Raw genomic sequence first — 15,059 nt, 5'->3', positions numbered from 1 at the left:
ACATGAGCCACTACACCCGGCCTTGTACGTTACCTTAAATATAAGAGTAGTTGGGCGTGGTGAAACCCCATATCTACTAAAAATACAAAAAATTAGCTGGGTATGGTGGCGGGCCCCTGTAATCCCAGCTACTTGGGAGGCTGAGGCAGGAGAATCACTTGAACCTGGGAGACGGAGGTTGCAGTGAACTGAGAGCATGCCACTGCACGCCAGTCTGAGAAAAAAAAGCAAAACCCCAAAAAAAAAAAAAAAAAAAAAGAGTAGTTGGGAAAAGGGAGTTTCAATTCACACTTCCAATTAAATAACTTCAGATCATTATCTGCACATTCTGAAGCTTTTCATTCAAGAATTTTCACCTTTTTCAAAAAAGGGAGCTGAAGCAGAAACGCAATTCTTTTCCTGGCCTATTTGGCAAATTAATATTAATCACACACACAAAAAAGCAGCAGTTTCCGTTCAGCATCTCACTTAACTACTTTGCTAAGTTTTTTTTAAAAACAGCTCCAAGAACAACAACCGTCCTTTATGGGAGATGAGGCAAGAAACCACGTAGCTATCACCTCATTAAAAGAATTCCAAATATTTCTGATGAGATGCAGATTATTGAAGCAAATCTGTCTCAAGTTTTATAACTTCATCAATGAATTCTCTCACCACATTAGGCATGACAAATTAAAGAGAAATAGTTTAATCTACTTTCACATTCTTAGAGCAAGTTCTGGTGATGAAATATACCATTTGCTATTTTAAGCCACAGTTCCTCTTAACTTACAGAATTTTACTTTCAGAGGTAAATATTGATATGGAAAGCCACTGCAATTCATGGGAGAAAATAAAAGTTCAGATCACAGCTTCTTTCTTGGATAACTATGTCAAAGGGAGATGATGACAGAGGAAGGAAAGAGGCAGAAGGGACAAAGAGAAGACAGGAATGAGCTGGTGAAAATGAGGGAGGGAAGGGAGAGAAATGAATGTTAGATGAGGGAGGAGGTGGCTGCCTGCCTGGTGCTCCCTTCTCAATTGCAGACCTCACAGCACAACTACAGGAGCTGGAGGAGGTTTTCCAGGAGGAAAGTAGGGACGTGGTTATTCTGAGTGCTTTCCCCAACATCCCATGCATGCAACACACAGCTGCTGTGTCCCGCTACTGCACATCCTAACTTTGGCCTTGGGGAACAGGTCCCATCATGGGAAGCCCTCCGGTCTGGCCTGGGTCTTTGTCCACAAAACCCAGATCATTTTACAGGAAATGAAGAAGGACTCAAAGTGTTTTTCTCTAATCCCAAATCTCTAGCTCCCCAGACCCCTGTTTTCTACCCAGAAGGGCCCGTCAATGAGTGACATAATCTTCCAGAAAGATGCAATACTTATAAAAGCATCAATGCAGAGCTATGCTCATCTTGCTCTTTTTTTTACAAAATTTAATACTACATGTTGGAGATTGTCCCATTTCCATTGATAGAAGCACCTCGTTCTTGCAATGGCTACATTGTACCCCATTATACAAATGTCTCTGTTTCTCAGCTTCATCCCCCTCTTCTGGGAGCCACTTTGCCATCCTGTATCTGCAAAGATAGAGTCTGTGCTAAGCAGAGTGGTTTTTAGGCTAAAAGAGCACACTCCAGACCCAAAACTGTCTGCATTCTGATCTGGCTTTGGCCCTTGAGCACTGAGCTACCTTAAGCTACTTTCTCGCCCTCTCTGTGCCTTAGCTTGCTCATCTCCTAAATGTGATGTTAGTTACAGTACCTGCTTCATAAGGTTTTTGAATATCAAATGTGGTCATCAGTGCTAACTGCTTATCCCAATGCCTGGGACAGAGTTGAGAAACCGTGAGCCATCTGATTCCCAAGTGAGCCATGCTGATTCCCAAGTGAGCCATCCTGATTCCCAAGTGAGCCATCCTGATTCCCAAGTGAAACATCCTGATTCCCAAGTGAGCCATCTGATTCCCAAGTGAGCCATCCTGATTCCCAAGTGAGCCATCCTGATTCCCAAGGCATTGGCTAACAGTGGACAACAAGACTAACACGGTACCTGGGTAATCGGAGTATGATGGACACTCCTGTCAGGGCGAACAGAATGGTTACGTGAGGGGCTAAATTGCATGCAAAAGATTAAAGAGGATTTTCCCCCTTCTTCTTCTTTTTTTTTTTTTTTTTTTTTTTTCAGACAAGGCCTCATTCTGTCTTCCAGGCTGGAGTGCAGTGGCACAATCTCAGCTCACTGCAACCTCTGCCTCCCGGGCTCAAACCATCCTCCAGCTTCAGCCTCCCGAATGGCTGGGATTAAAGGCATGTGCCACCATGCCCAGATAATCATTATATATTTTTTCCATTTATTTATTTTATTGCATTTTAGGTTTTGGGGTACATGTGAAGAACATGCAAGATTGTTGCATAGGTACATACATGGCAGTGTGATTTGCTGCCTTCCTCCCCATCAGCTACATCTGGCATCTCTCCCCTTGCTATCTCTCCCCAAATCCCCACCCCCCACCATCCCTCCCCTATTTTTTCCCGCCAACTGACCCCAGTGTGTAGTGCTCCCCTCCCTGTGTCCATGTGTTCTCATTGTTCAACACCCGCCTATGAGTGAGAACATGCGGTGTTTGATCTTCTGCTCTTCTGTCAGTTTGCTGAGAATGATGGTTTCCAGGTTCATCCATGTCCCTACAAAGGACACAAACTCATCGTTTTTGATGGCTGCATAATATTCCATGGTGTATATGTGCCACATTTTCCCTATCCAGTCTATCATCGATGGGCATTTGGGTTGGTTCCAGGTCTTTGCTATGTAAACAGTGCTGCAATGAACATTCGTGTGCATGTGTCCTTATAGTAGAATGATTTATAATCCTTTGGATATATACCCAGTAATGGAATTGCTGAGTCAAATGGGATTTCTGTTTCTAGGTCCTTGAGGAATCGCCACACTGTCTTCCACAATGGTTGAACTAATTTACACTCCTACCAACAATGTAAAAGTGTTCCTGTTTCTCCACATCCTCTCTAGCATCTGTTGTCTCCAAATTTTTTAATGATCGCCATTCTAACTGGCGTGAGATGGTATCTCAATGTAGTTTTGATTTGCATTTCTCTGATGACCAGTGATGATGAGCATTTTTTTATATGTTTGTTGGCCTCATGTATGTCTTCTTTTGTAAAGTGTCTGTTCATATCCTTTGCCCACTTTTGAATGGGCTTGTTTGTTTTTTTCTTGTACATCTGTTTTAGTTCTTTGTAAATTCTGGATATCAGCCCTTTGTCAGATGGGTAGATTGCAAAATTTTTTTCCCATTCTGTTGGTTGCCAATTCACTCTAATGACTGTTTCTTTTGCTGTGCAGAAGCTGTGGAGTTTGATTAGGTCCCATTTGTCTATTTTGGCTTTTGTTGTCAATGCTTTTGGTGTTTTGGTCATAAAGTCCTTGCCTACACCTATGTCCTGAATGGTTTTGCCTAGATTTTCTTCTAGGGTTTTTATGGTGTTAGGTCTTATGTTTAAGTCTTTAATCCATCTGGAGTTAATTTTAGTGTAAGTTGTCAGGAAGGGGTCCAGTTTCTGCTTTCTGCACATGGCTAGCCAGTTTTCCCAACACCATTTATTAAACAGGGAATCCTTTCCCCATTGCTTGTTTTTGTTTGGTTTGTCAAAGATCAGATGGTTGTAGATATGTTGTGTTGCCTCCAAGACCTCTGTTCTGTTCCGTTGGTCTATATCTCTGTTTTGGTACCAGTACCATGCTGTTTTGATTACTGTAGCCTTGTGGTATAGCTTGAAGTCCGGTAGTGTGATGCCTCCTGCTTTGTTCTTTTTGCTTAGAATTGACTTGGCTATGCGGGCTCTCTTTTGGTTCCATATGAAGTTTAAGGTGGTTTTTTCCAGTTCTGTGAAGAAGGTCATTGGTAGCTTGATGGGGATAGCATTGAATCTGTAAATTACTTTGGGCAGTATGGCCATTTTCACGATATTGATTCTTCCTAACCATGAACATGGAATGTTTCTCCATCTGTTTGTGTCCTCTCTTATTTCGTTGAGCAGTGGCTTGTAGTTCTCCTTGAAGAGGTCCTTTACGTTCCTTGTTAGTTGTATTCCTAGGTATTTTATTCTCTTTGTGGCAATTGTGAATGGTAGTTCATTCTTGATTTGGCTCTCTTTAAGTCTGTTATTGGTGTATAGGAATGCATGTGATTTTTGCACATTGATTTTGTATCCTGAGACTTTGCTGAAGTTGCTTATCAGTTTCAGGAGATTTGGGGCTGAGATGATGGGGTCTTCTAGATATACAATCATGTCATCTGCAAATAGAGACAATTTGACTTCTTCCTTTCCTGTTTGAATACCCTTTATTTCTTTTTCTTGCCTGATTGCTCTGGCTAGAACTTCTAGTACTATATTGAATATGAGTGGTGAGAGAGGGCATCCTTGCCTAGTGCCAGATTTCAAGGGGAATGCTTCCAGTGTGGGCCCATTGGCTGGGCTGGGTAAGGCAGTGGGTACTGCATTGAGTAGGCTGCTGCTGGCATCCCTGGCTGAGGGGGCATGGCGTGGTAGCCCTGGTAGCTTGGTCCAGGGTAGCTGGGCAGCACACTTGAAGGCTGAGGGTAAGGGGCGTGCACCACAGTGGTCGACGTGGTGGTGGTGACAACCAGACATGGTCGGCGGCACGTCTTGTACAGGCAGCAGCAGGAGCAGGTGAAGCAGATGATGATAGTGACAACAGACAGCAAAAAGATGGTCAGGTCAACGGCCATAGTTGCTCCAAACCCTGACATGGGGTCGTTGTAGCCAGGGCGAAACCTCAGCGCTGAGCCCAGCTGCTCCACCGGTTCTACATCAGCAGGCACACGTGGACAGCATGGCGACCCTCATGAACCGCACATACACCTCTGGAGGGCCTTCCAGAATTAGAAAACCTGAAGTCTCATTATATTTTTTATAGAGATGGGATTTCACCATGTTGCCCAGGTTGGTCTCGAACTCCTGATTTCAAAGCGATCTGCCCACCTCAGCCTCCCAAAGTGCTGGAGTTACAGGAGAGAGCCACCACTCCCAGCCAGCTTCTCCCCTTGTTTGATTAGTTATAGGAAAATAACGCTAGCTGACATACACAACATGTGACACGTCTGTATTGTTTTGTGGGGTTTGCAAAGTGAGGACCCTTTCCAGATAATCTTTGCTGTAACTCCTTGAGCTAGGCACGGTGACATGGGCCTGTAGTCCCAGCTACCCGTGAGGCAAGATGTTTAAGGCTGCAGTGCACCAGATGATGCCTGTGAATAGCTACTGCATTCCAGCCTGGACAACATAGCAAGACCCTGTCTCTAAAAAAAAAAAGAATTACCCCTCTCTCATCCTTCTGGAGGTGACCTCACACAATGTTGTCACCCACCAGAAATCCCTCCCAAAAGTGTCTGTAGGTAGTTTGATTCTTCCTCAGGTTGTCCTTCCTCCTCTGTCTTCCCTTTTTGAAGAATGTGGGTGGGAAAAATGGAGGTGGTGAGGGGATTTTTCTTATGTCCTTGGAAACTTTTTTTTTTTTAACATAATGTCATTTTAAAAGGATGGAAAGTAAACATTCACAAGCCAACAGATAACAACATTCTCTCTGCTTTAATCTTTCCTATCCCATATTTGAATTTACATGAAATGAAGTACTTCCAAGTACATTCGAGGCGAGACTGTTGACTTTAAAGATGATCAAAGAGCCCTTTCTCCATTCTGCACTCACCCCTGATGTGGAGTCTGGGCTCAGCTACCTCATAAAAATATAAAGCAGGATATGTCACTGATTGCAACATAACAGCTCCTACATCCATGGGAATCCTTCATGAACTTCAGGGATTCACATTTCCCATTTATCAAAAGATCTGTGATATTTATAGCATATGCATTTTTTAAAATGTGGTTTCTCTGGCCGGGCGCGGTGGCTCAAGCCTGTAATCCCAGCACTTTGGGAGGCCGAGGCTGGTGGATCACGAGGTCAAGAGATCGAGACCATCCTGGTCAACATGGTGAAACCCCGTCTCTACTAAAAATACAGAAAATTAGCTGGGCATGGTGGTACGTGCCTGTAATCCCAGCTACTCAGGAGGCTGAGGCAGGAGAATTGCCTGAACTCAGGAGGCGGAGGTTGCGGTGAGCCGAGATCGCGCCATTGCACTCCAGCCTGGGTAACATGAGTGAAACTCTGTCTCAAAAAAAAAAAAAAAAAAAAAAAAATGTGGTTTCTCTATAACTAACCATTCCCTCATGGCCCTCAAAGGGGAAGTAGGAAGCATTCCGTCAGTTTGCTTGAATATTAAGAATTCTTGGAAATAAGACATGGAATCTGTGAGAAGGAAACTGAAATGCTAAACATGGACGTTTTTCAAAGAAGGATTTTAGTGGAAGAAAAATGACCTTCTTATTGACCTGGGGGATCTATATCTCTGTGTGGATCAGGGGCCTAGGCATCGCTTACTGCCCCAGCTTCTCCCACAGTTACATGTCCACCACTTATGTGGGGGAACTTCTTGATTTACCACCTCCCACTACGCTCCCACTACGGACTGGTGACCCCATGGTACGATTTACCTTCCCAAAGAGAGAATGATATTCTCGGTTACTTGGATGGAAACCATCTCATGATCTCTACTTTCCTATCTCGTAGTTACTACCATTTTAATTTTAGGAGCATAAGAGCTTGGTGGGGGGTGGGCTGTGAAAGATAAAACAAGGAGGAAGCAGGATGGGGCCACGATGCTGCTCTGACCCCTGTGATGGGAAAGAGAGAAGGAGCTGGACGGAGGAGAGAGAGCCTCAAACCATGGGGCAGCTTAGACACAGTCTTGACACTTAGCCGGGGCTTTGGGGTAAAAATTGCCCTTCAGTGAGTCCTGCATTGGGAAGAAACACTCTGGCCCCCTGGCTATTAACTTTCAGTTTGCAAAGGAAATCTGGGTGGGGACTCTAAGGCCCCAGCAATGGGCTGAACTCAGCAGCAGAGCGCTTCACTGGGCCAGAGCAGTGATATTTTAAGATCTGTCTGAACATGCCACAGCCTCCCCCACACCCAAATGTCTTACGCCCCGCCTGCCTCACTCATATGTATTTCTTGCCCAGCTCCTATAATTGTTTGAGTTTGCTGCTCCTGCTGATAGCTGTCTTTAAAGTAGCTCTTCCGGATTTGCACACATTTGGACGTAAGAGTCAGCAGATGAGAGCTGGAAGCAGACTTGGACTTGGGAAGGCTGTGCAGAGGATGGGCAATAGCAGGCTTCAGTCAGATAGACGTGAGTTCGACTCCCCGCTCTACCACCGGCTGCTGCGTGACCTCAGGCAGGTCATTAATCTCTCCTAGTCTTGGGCACCACGAAGCACGAAAATGAGGCCAACAGAGCAATCAGTGTACCCCGCCTGCCCCCCAGCCCTGACCCTCTGAGTTTCTGAAGCTTTGTTCTTTTGAGTAAACTAAGGAGAAAGAAAGTGGAAGGTAAAGCAGAGAAGCAAGCTGTGCATGTGGGCGAGTCCACGTGGGCACAGTCACCCAGGAGCTGTGTCCACCCCAGCCTAGACAGGGGATTTCCATCCTAGGAACAGGGACGATAAAGCAGCATAACTGAGGCTGCAGCAGCTGCTTCTCTCCCAGCTCATCTAAGCTGCTCCTGTCTAGAGCGGCCATGGGTGCTGGTGGCCCATATGCCACCGTGGATGATGAAAATGTGCAGGTCAGTTCCCTCTCTGCTTCTGACTTTCCCTGGCCCATTCAGCAATGTGTCCCTCTCTTCTCTGCAACTATCCTCCTGCTCTTCTTCCAAGGCTCACCTCAAGTTGCATCCAGCCCTTCATCAGCTCCTCCCCAAAACTAACGAAATCCAGCCTCCGCCCTCATCCAAATCATAGGCATCTCCCAGATGGACGGGACAATTGGCTTTGATTCGCCTCTCTGGTTTCCGCTTGCTCAATGCACTTGGTCTTCCACCTAGTAACCACATATAAACAGCAGCCGCTATGGAAATGAGGAGCCAGGGCCTCTGTTGATCTCTCTCCAGGCGGCCTGATCATTTTTCAGTTCCTCCAACTTTCCACGCCCTCCCCCACATGCACTCACTCACTCGCACACCCCCCCTCACCCACACACTCCGGCCTCCACAGATTCCTCTTCCTCTGCCTGAATGCTCTCTCTCCCCACCCCTTTATCTGACTAACTCCTTTTCACCCCCAGATGGAAGCTTCCATGGCCACTTTTTCAGGCAAACTTTCCCTAAGCCCTCACCCATCACTACTTCCCAACTGCACTTAGAATTTGTCATAACTTCCGGTATGTTATTTCTCATAACTTCCTGTATTTTATTTCTCATAACTTCTTGTATTTTCTTTCTATCCCACTCATGAGAGGTGGAAACCCTGTGTTTCCTTCTGTGATAATTTGATTAGAATTTGTCTCCTCCACTAGAATGTACATGGCATGAGATCAGAAACAGTTGTGCTTACCACGATACCTCCAGCAGAGCCCCCGGCATATAGCTGATGCTCAGTACAGCCTCGGTGAATGAATGAATGAATCGCTCCCCAGATTTCTCCAAGTGCAGCTAAGACCACTCTATCCTCAGCTGCTCAAGTTTAGATTAGCACATTGCATCTGCCAGATGTGTCAAGGTCTCTGCATTGAGGTTATGATCACCATGAGGGCAGTGAATCTTTATTCTTCACCTTTGTATCCCTATCCACCTCTCATTCTTCCTTCCAAATGTGTATTCATTTTCCTTCTCCTTCTTCCAGCTATTGTGTGAAGATGGGCATTTTAGGGAAATGTCCTTTTTGGAAATCATTTAAGAACATTTCTTCCATTGTACCCAGAATCTAACTGCCTGTGTACCCACAAGGCACAAAAATGTGAACGTACGTCCTCCTTCACCTCTTAAATTTCTACACAAATGTTTCCAAATTAACACCCTATTAAAGAGTATCTTGTGAGTGACCTGAGCAACCATTGCGACGGTTACTGGATTCCTTTGCAGTGGCCTGTCAACTGCTTCCAGCTGTTATTCACAAAGAGCTCAGTGCAGTGCCAGGAACGCGGGTGCACGATGAGTGCTTCCTGCTGTGATTGCAATGTCCAGTGCTGCCTGCATGCCAGCCTGACCACAAGGGCCTGAGCCCAGCTGTAAGTGGGGCGGTCAAGGGCAGCCTCTGCAAAGGGGTGACTCGAGCTGAGACCCAGAGGAGGAGGATCTGGCAGAAGAGGGTTTGGGCAGAACGAACAGCAAAGGGAAGGTCTGAGGTGGAAGCAAGCTCAGGGGATCTGAGAAAAGTAAGAAAACAATGTGACTGGAGGGAAATGAACGAGGGGAGAGCTGCGAACTGGGAGGCTGATCCTGCCTCGAAGCCACATTAGGAAGGTGACCTTTTGCTCGGAATGCAGTTCTCAGCAATTAGAGGTTTTTAAAATAAGATAACAACAGGACCCAATTTATGTGTATAAAATAAAATATTCTCGCTGGTGTCTGGAGAGTCGGTTGTAAGGTGAAACAATGGATGTGAGGAACAAGTTAGAGTTCAGGTGACTTTGGACAAGTCATTTGATCTCTCTGACCCTCCGTTCTCTCATCTGTAAAATGGGGATAAGAAAGTCTGCCTCTGAGATTTCAGAGAAATAAGTGATATAATGACTTCAGTGTATCCAACATAAAACAGGTTCTCATTCAGTATAATTCCCTGTTTTCCCTCCATTTCAGGGAATGAATTCCCCAAGACTTTCCACATGCATTTCATTTTTCTATTGTAACATTAACATGGATGGTCTTTGCTACCGAAACCCTGAGACATAATTAATTGATTGCATGAGCTGTCTAGAGACACCCCCTGTCAATTGTAATGAAATGCCATACAGTTTTTCATTCTTACAGAAGGGAATCACAGTATCGCAGCACATTTAGAGTTCTCCTTTGCTGGAAGTTTACATCCTTTGAAGATGTGGTCTGCTGTCCTGAAGACAGCAGGCCAAAATTACAAAATAAATCATTTATCAAGAATAAAACTGCTGCTGTCCATCTTGGACAGCTGTGGGTGCCTAGTGGGGTGGATGCTCACAAAAACCCCATTGTTCTCTGGAAAAAGCCCTTGCTTTCACCATAGGGAAATCCACCAGCTAAGCTGCATCCAATCTTCAGAGCAGCTGCCATATTTTAACAACTGCTCTGTCTAAAGATACGCACTATCTTATTTCTAGACAAATGCAAGCACATTTCAGATGGTGGGTTTTTAAAGATTGATTTAAATGTATTTCATGGGAATTACAATGAAATATACTGTAATGTATTTCATTACAGGCTTTTATTTTCCTTTTTTTCCCCCCAATGTGGATGGTTAAAGTACAATTTTCAAAAAGGCAAAATTATGACTCCCATGCAAATATAAAATGAACTCATGTCAAAGATTTTAATCAATTTTGATGGATTAATAGGGAATCAATGAAATGTTAAAACTAAGTCAAAGATCATTGAGGATACTTGTCCAACCTGAATGTATTTTTTTTAAAAAGAGATCATTGAGGCGCTACGTAGGTATAGGCAATTTAATTAAGGAATATTAGAGTGTGATTGCAAGGCTAAATATGAAACTGATTTAAGTCCTACAAGGTAATAAACCATAACCTTTCAGATTATCGTTTTTTACTGAACAGCAATTATTTGCCTATTTAACTGGAAAACAATCTACAAAGTAGCATGTAACTTTCATAAGTTTTTTTTTGTTTTGTTTTTTTGTTTTGGGGGTCTCACTCTGTCACCCAGGCTATAGTGCAGTGGCGAAATCTCAGCTCACTGCAACCTCCACCTCCTGGGCTCAAGCCATCCTCCCACCTCAGCCTCCCCAGGAGCTAGGACTATAGGCATGCGCCACCATGCTGGACAATTTTTGTATCTTTTGGTAGAAACAGGGTTTCACTGCGTTGGTCAGGCTAGCCCAGAACTGCTGGCTTCAATTCATCCGCATGCCTCCGCCTCCCAAAGTACTGGGATTCCAGGCATGCACCATCACGCCCGGCCTAAGTTTTGACCTTTAATCAATACTCTTTACAAGACTCCAAAACTCTATTCCCTTAAATACTTCATCACTGCTGGATTCTCCAAGCTCAGCCCCCACATTCTTGTGAAACCCACTCCCAACACATTCAAGGGATAATGATTCCATGTGCAGACTAGTTATGCCTTGAGGTTTATCTTCTGGATATGCTGGTGATCATTCTTCCTGAAGGTTATCCAAAAGCGTGGGCAGAAGGTCACAGAAAGCTTCCCTCTTACCCTACTCCATACAGAAATAGGAGTGCTCATCTTGGTGTTTATGACTTTTTAGCTCCTAAAGACTTGAAAATGGGGGCGTTACGTCACGCCTCACTTTCATTCACTAATTCAACAAGTAGCCAAATATCCTGTACCCTGTGCTGGACTGTGGGATGCAGTCCAGAGCGAAGAGGGTGTGGCCCTCACTCTCCCAGAGCTTACGTTCTTGTGGGGAGACAGATCCTAGATGAGTTGAACCCTAATGTGATAGGTACTGATGTGCAAAGGTGTTGAGCAGAAGTATGGGGAGAACTAGTTTGGTCTAGAGGGTGTCAGGGGCCCTTTTTCTAAGGAAGTGACATTTCAGATGAGTCTGGAAGCATGTGTGGGATTTCACTGGGTGGAAAGCTACTAAATGCTTTGGGGTAGAGAGAATAGCATGTGTGATGGACTCAAGCCCTCAGAAAGGGTGGCGTCCCAGGGGCCAACGAGGAAGTGATACCTATGAGGCTAGAAGCGTGGAAAGGGGCAAAATCACACAGGGCCTTGAAGATTTGGGCAGTCTGGGCTTCATCCAAAAGGCAGGAGGGAGCCATTGAAGGGTGATAGAGGAGTGGCATGATCAAAATTCATGTCCCTTGAAAACTCGGGGAGGACAACAGTGCCGTATGTCATAAACATTCCATAAATGTTTGCTGAATTTGTGAAGGAACAATTGGCTGACCCAGGAAGACACCCCGTGGGGTGCCTGACTCCAGGAAGTGTGGTCAGAGTCCGTGAGCTGCAGCTCAGCTCTCTGCTTCTCAGTGTAATCTCACACACTCACTGGGCTCAGACAAATGATAGCTTCACATCTTCCCTTTCACTTGAGGATTTCTGCTTCACCATGGAGAAGAGAGGAATCTCTGCAGGCAGGAATGCCTCTCACACTACACACGGCCCTAACTCCTTTTGGGACCTTTTCTCTTTTAAAAAAAATGAGTAAAAAGTGGGGGACAGCAGGCAGGTGACACATTCCCCGAGTTGCCTGCAGGTTATCCCCACAGCGACTTGAGGGCTGCAGCTGATTCTGTAGTTTTGAGTGGTCTGGGTGCTGCCAGGAATGTGCTAGAAAACATTTCAAGTTTCCTTGACAAAGTTTTTTAAACAAATACATCACCCAACACAGAAGTAATGCACAGGGTAGATGAGGGTACAAGGAGCTGTGCAGCCTCATTCGCAGTGGGCGGAGGTGTGAATTGATTGAAGCTTTGCTGGAGGGCAACGTGACAGCATCCAGAGCCCTAATGGTTTCCACCTGCCAACTTCCCACTGAAGAATTTATCCATGGAAATGAATAAGGGGAGTTCCCAATATTAGCTATAAAGATGATCATTTCAGCATTGTTTGCAATAGCTAACACCTGTAATTAGCTAGAATGTCGAAAACCAAGAAGAAAAGTTGTTTCATCCATGCAATGGAAAACCGTGTCACTGTTTTAAAGAATACTGAAGAAAAATGTTTATTGACATGGAAAGATGTTCACAATTTATTTTTAAGTGGGAAAAAAAGGCAGATTATAAAAGTGTGTATCATATTATGCCATTAGGTTTTTAAAATATAATGATGACTCTAGATGTGTATGTGAACAAATATGCAGAAGAAAAGATCTAGAAAGATCAAAAAGCAAAGGATTAACAGCACTCACCTGTGGTGGTGACATTGCAGGCACTTTTGTTTTCTTCTGTTTGGTTATTATTATTTTTACTTTTTCTTTAGTGAACTTTTATTTTGTAGAAAGAACAAAAGGTTTTATTTACAGAACTTGTTCATGATCTCCTAGGATCTCAGCTGTATTAGGTTTTGTGGGGCGTGTTCAGTGTCTCTTTGGCTGCGTGGAGGATCTGATTCTACCTATGCTTTTTAGATAGACTAGTAGTAGTGTTTCCCCACATCCACACAGACCTGCTTGTCTGCGTAAGATGGTATTTATCAGCATGGGTCTTCCAATTCCATTTTTGTAACAGAAAAGAAATATTATGCAAGAAGCACAATAATTTTCAAGAAACATAATGGGAGAGTTAGTCACTTTTGCTTTATTTAAGAACTGTATCAACAGGGGTTATTGGATGTAAAAGGTATAATTAAATTTATTTAGAAAAATTAAAAAAAAAAAAAAAAACAACTGGAAGGATAAATACCAAAAACAGTGTGAATTGTTATGTCTGAGTGGTGGGATTATGGATAATTTTTATTTCTTCTTTCATTTCTCTATTTTTCTGAAAGTGAACATATATTGATATAAAAAGGAGGTGAAAGTGATAACTTTAAAACCTAAGGTAACAAGTTGCCTTCATGTAATTTCAGTGGAAAGTTCAATTAAGGAGGGGGTTGGCCATCACTGCCATGGTAACAAGGTGATGCTTTTTAGAACTGTGTGACTTACTGAAACAGCATGGGTGGGAGAATTAGGAAACTGGTTTTGATCCTGGCTATGTGACTACGGACAGGTTACTGACCCCTGAGTCTCTTGTCATTCACTAGGTTTTTTTTTTTCTTCTTTCTTTCTTTCTTTCTTTTTTTTTTTGAGATGAAGTCTCACTCTGTTGCCCAGGCTGGAGTGCAGTGGCTTGACCTCAGCTCATTGCAACTTCCGCCTCCAGAGTTCAAGTGATTTTCTTGCTTCAGTCTCTTAAGTAGCTGGGACTACAGGCATGCAACACCATGCCCAGCTAATTTTTATATTTTTAGTAGAGATGGGGTGTCGCCATTTTGGCCAGGCTGGTCTTGAACTCTTGACCTCAAGTGATCTCCCCTCCTCAGCCTCCCAAAGTGCTGGGTTTACAGGCGTGAACCACTAGGCCCAGCCTCTTGTCATTCACTTATTAATGAACATTGATTGAGCATCTTCTATGTACCTGGGCCTGGGCCTGACACTGGGGACACAGTAGCCAAGTGAGATGTGGGCCCAGCAGTCACAGAACTGCCAATCCAGTTCAGAAGGAAAATAGCAAACACCAGACAAAAAGCAACCTAATAGTAATAACAATCACAGCTGCCTGTACCAAGCGCTTACTAAATGCCAGCCACCTATACTTGACAGAAAGAGAGATACGCATATGTATACACAATATATAATAGATTGAAATATATATAACAGATACATATATGGTGTACATATATATATCAACCCATCATATATAGTATGTGTATATATACCCACCCATTTAATTCTCACAGTAACCCCATGAGGTAGGTATTACTATTATTACCATTTTACAGATGAGGAAACTGAAGATCAAATAGAGTAGCTAATTTGCTCAAAGATACACAGGTAGGAATTTCTACCCAACCGTGTGCTCACTGAACTACATAAGTACAAGGGTCATGGTTTTCACAAATTAAAACAGGGCCATCCAGTGGGAAACCAGCCTGGGCAATGGCAAAACCCCTTCTCTACAAAAAATACAGACTTCAGCCCGGTGTGGCAGCACGCGTGTGTAGTCCCAGCTACTTGGGAGGCTGGGGTGGGAGGATTGCCTGAGCTTGGGAGGTTGAGACTGCAGTGAGCCAAGATTTCACCACTGCACTCCCGCCTGGGCAACAGAGTGAGACCCTGTCCCAAAAACAGAAACAAAACAGAGTCATAAAACCATATTAGGATCACACAAACTTGTCTCAGGGTACAGGTAAGTCTGCCCTGAGGATGTGACATTTCACTTCGACCCCAAGGATGTAAAGGAACAAATCAGGCAAAGAGCAGGGGCAAGAACCTCTGGGGTGAAAGAAATGAAATGAAAGGGCATTATGAATC

The 15,059-nt window shown here is 44.1% G+C and overlaps 1 protein-coding gene across 2 annotated transcripts in view; it reads left to right on the top strand.

The window, feature by feature from the left end:
- The window catches only part of CASS4 (Cas scaffold protein family member 4), a 47,679-nt gene that overhangs the window by 12,914 nt on the left and 19,706 nt on the right, over positions 1–15,059 (top strand). The gene's annotated exons all lie outside the window — the stretch shown is intronic.

Source organism: Sapajus apella, unplaced genomic scaffold, assembly GCF_009761245.1.
Source record: "Sapajus apella isolate SASKATOON/1434 unplaced genomic scaffold, GSC_monkey_1.0 scaffold96, whole genome shotgun sequence".
Taxonomy (NCBI): domain Eukaryota; kingdom Metazoa; phylum Chordata; class Mammalia; order Primates; family Cebidae; genus Sapajus; species Sapajus apella.
Note: the sequence above shows the minus strand (reverse complement) of the source record. Positions and strands in the feature narration are given on the sequence as shown.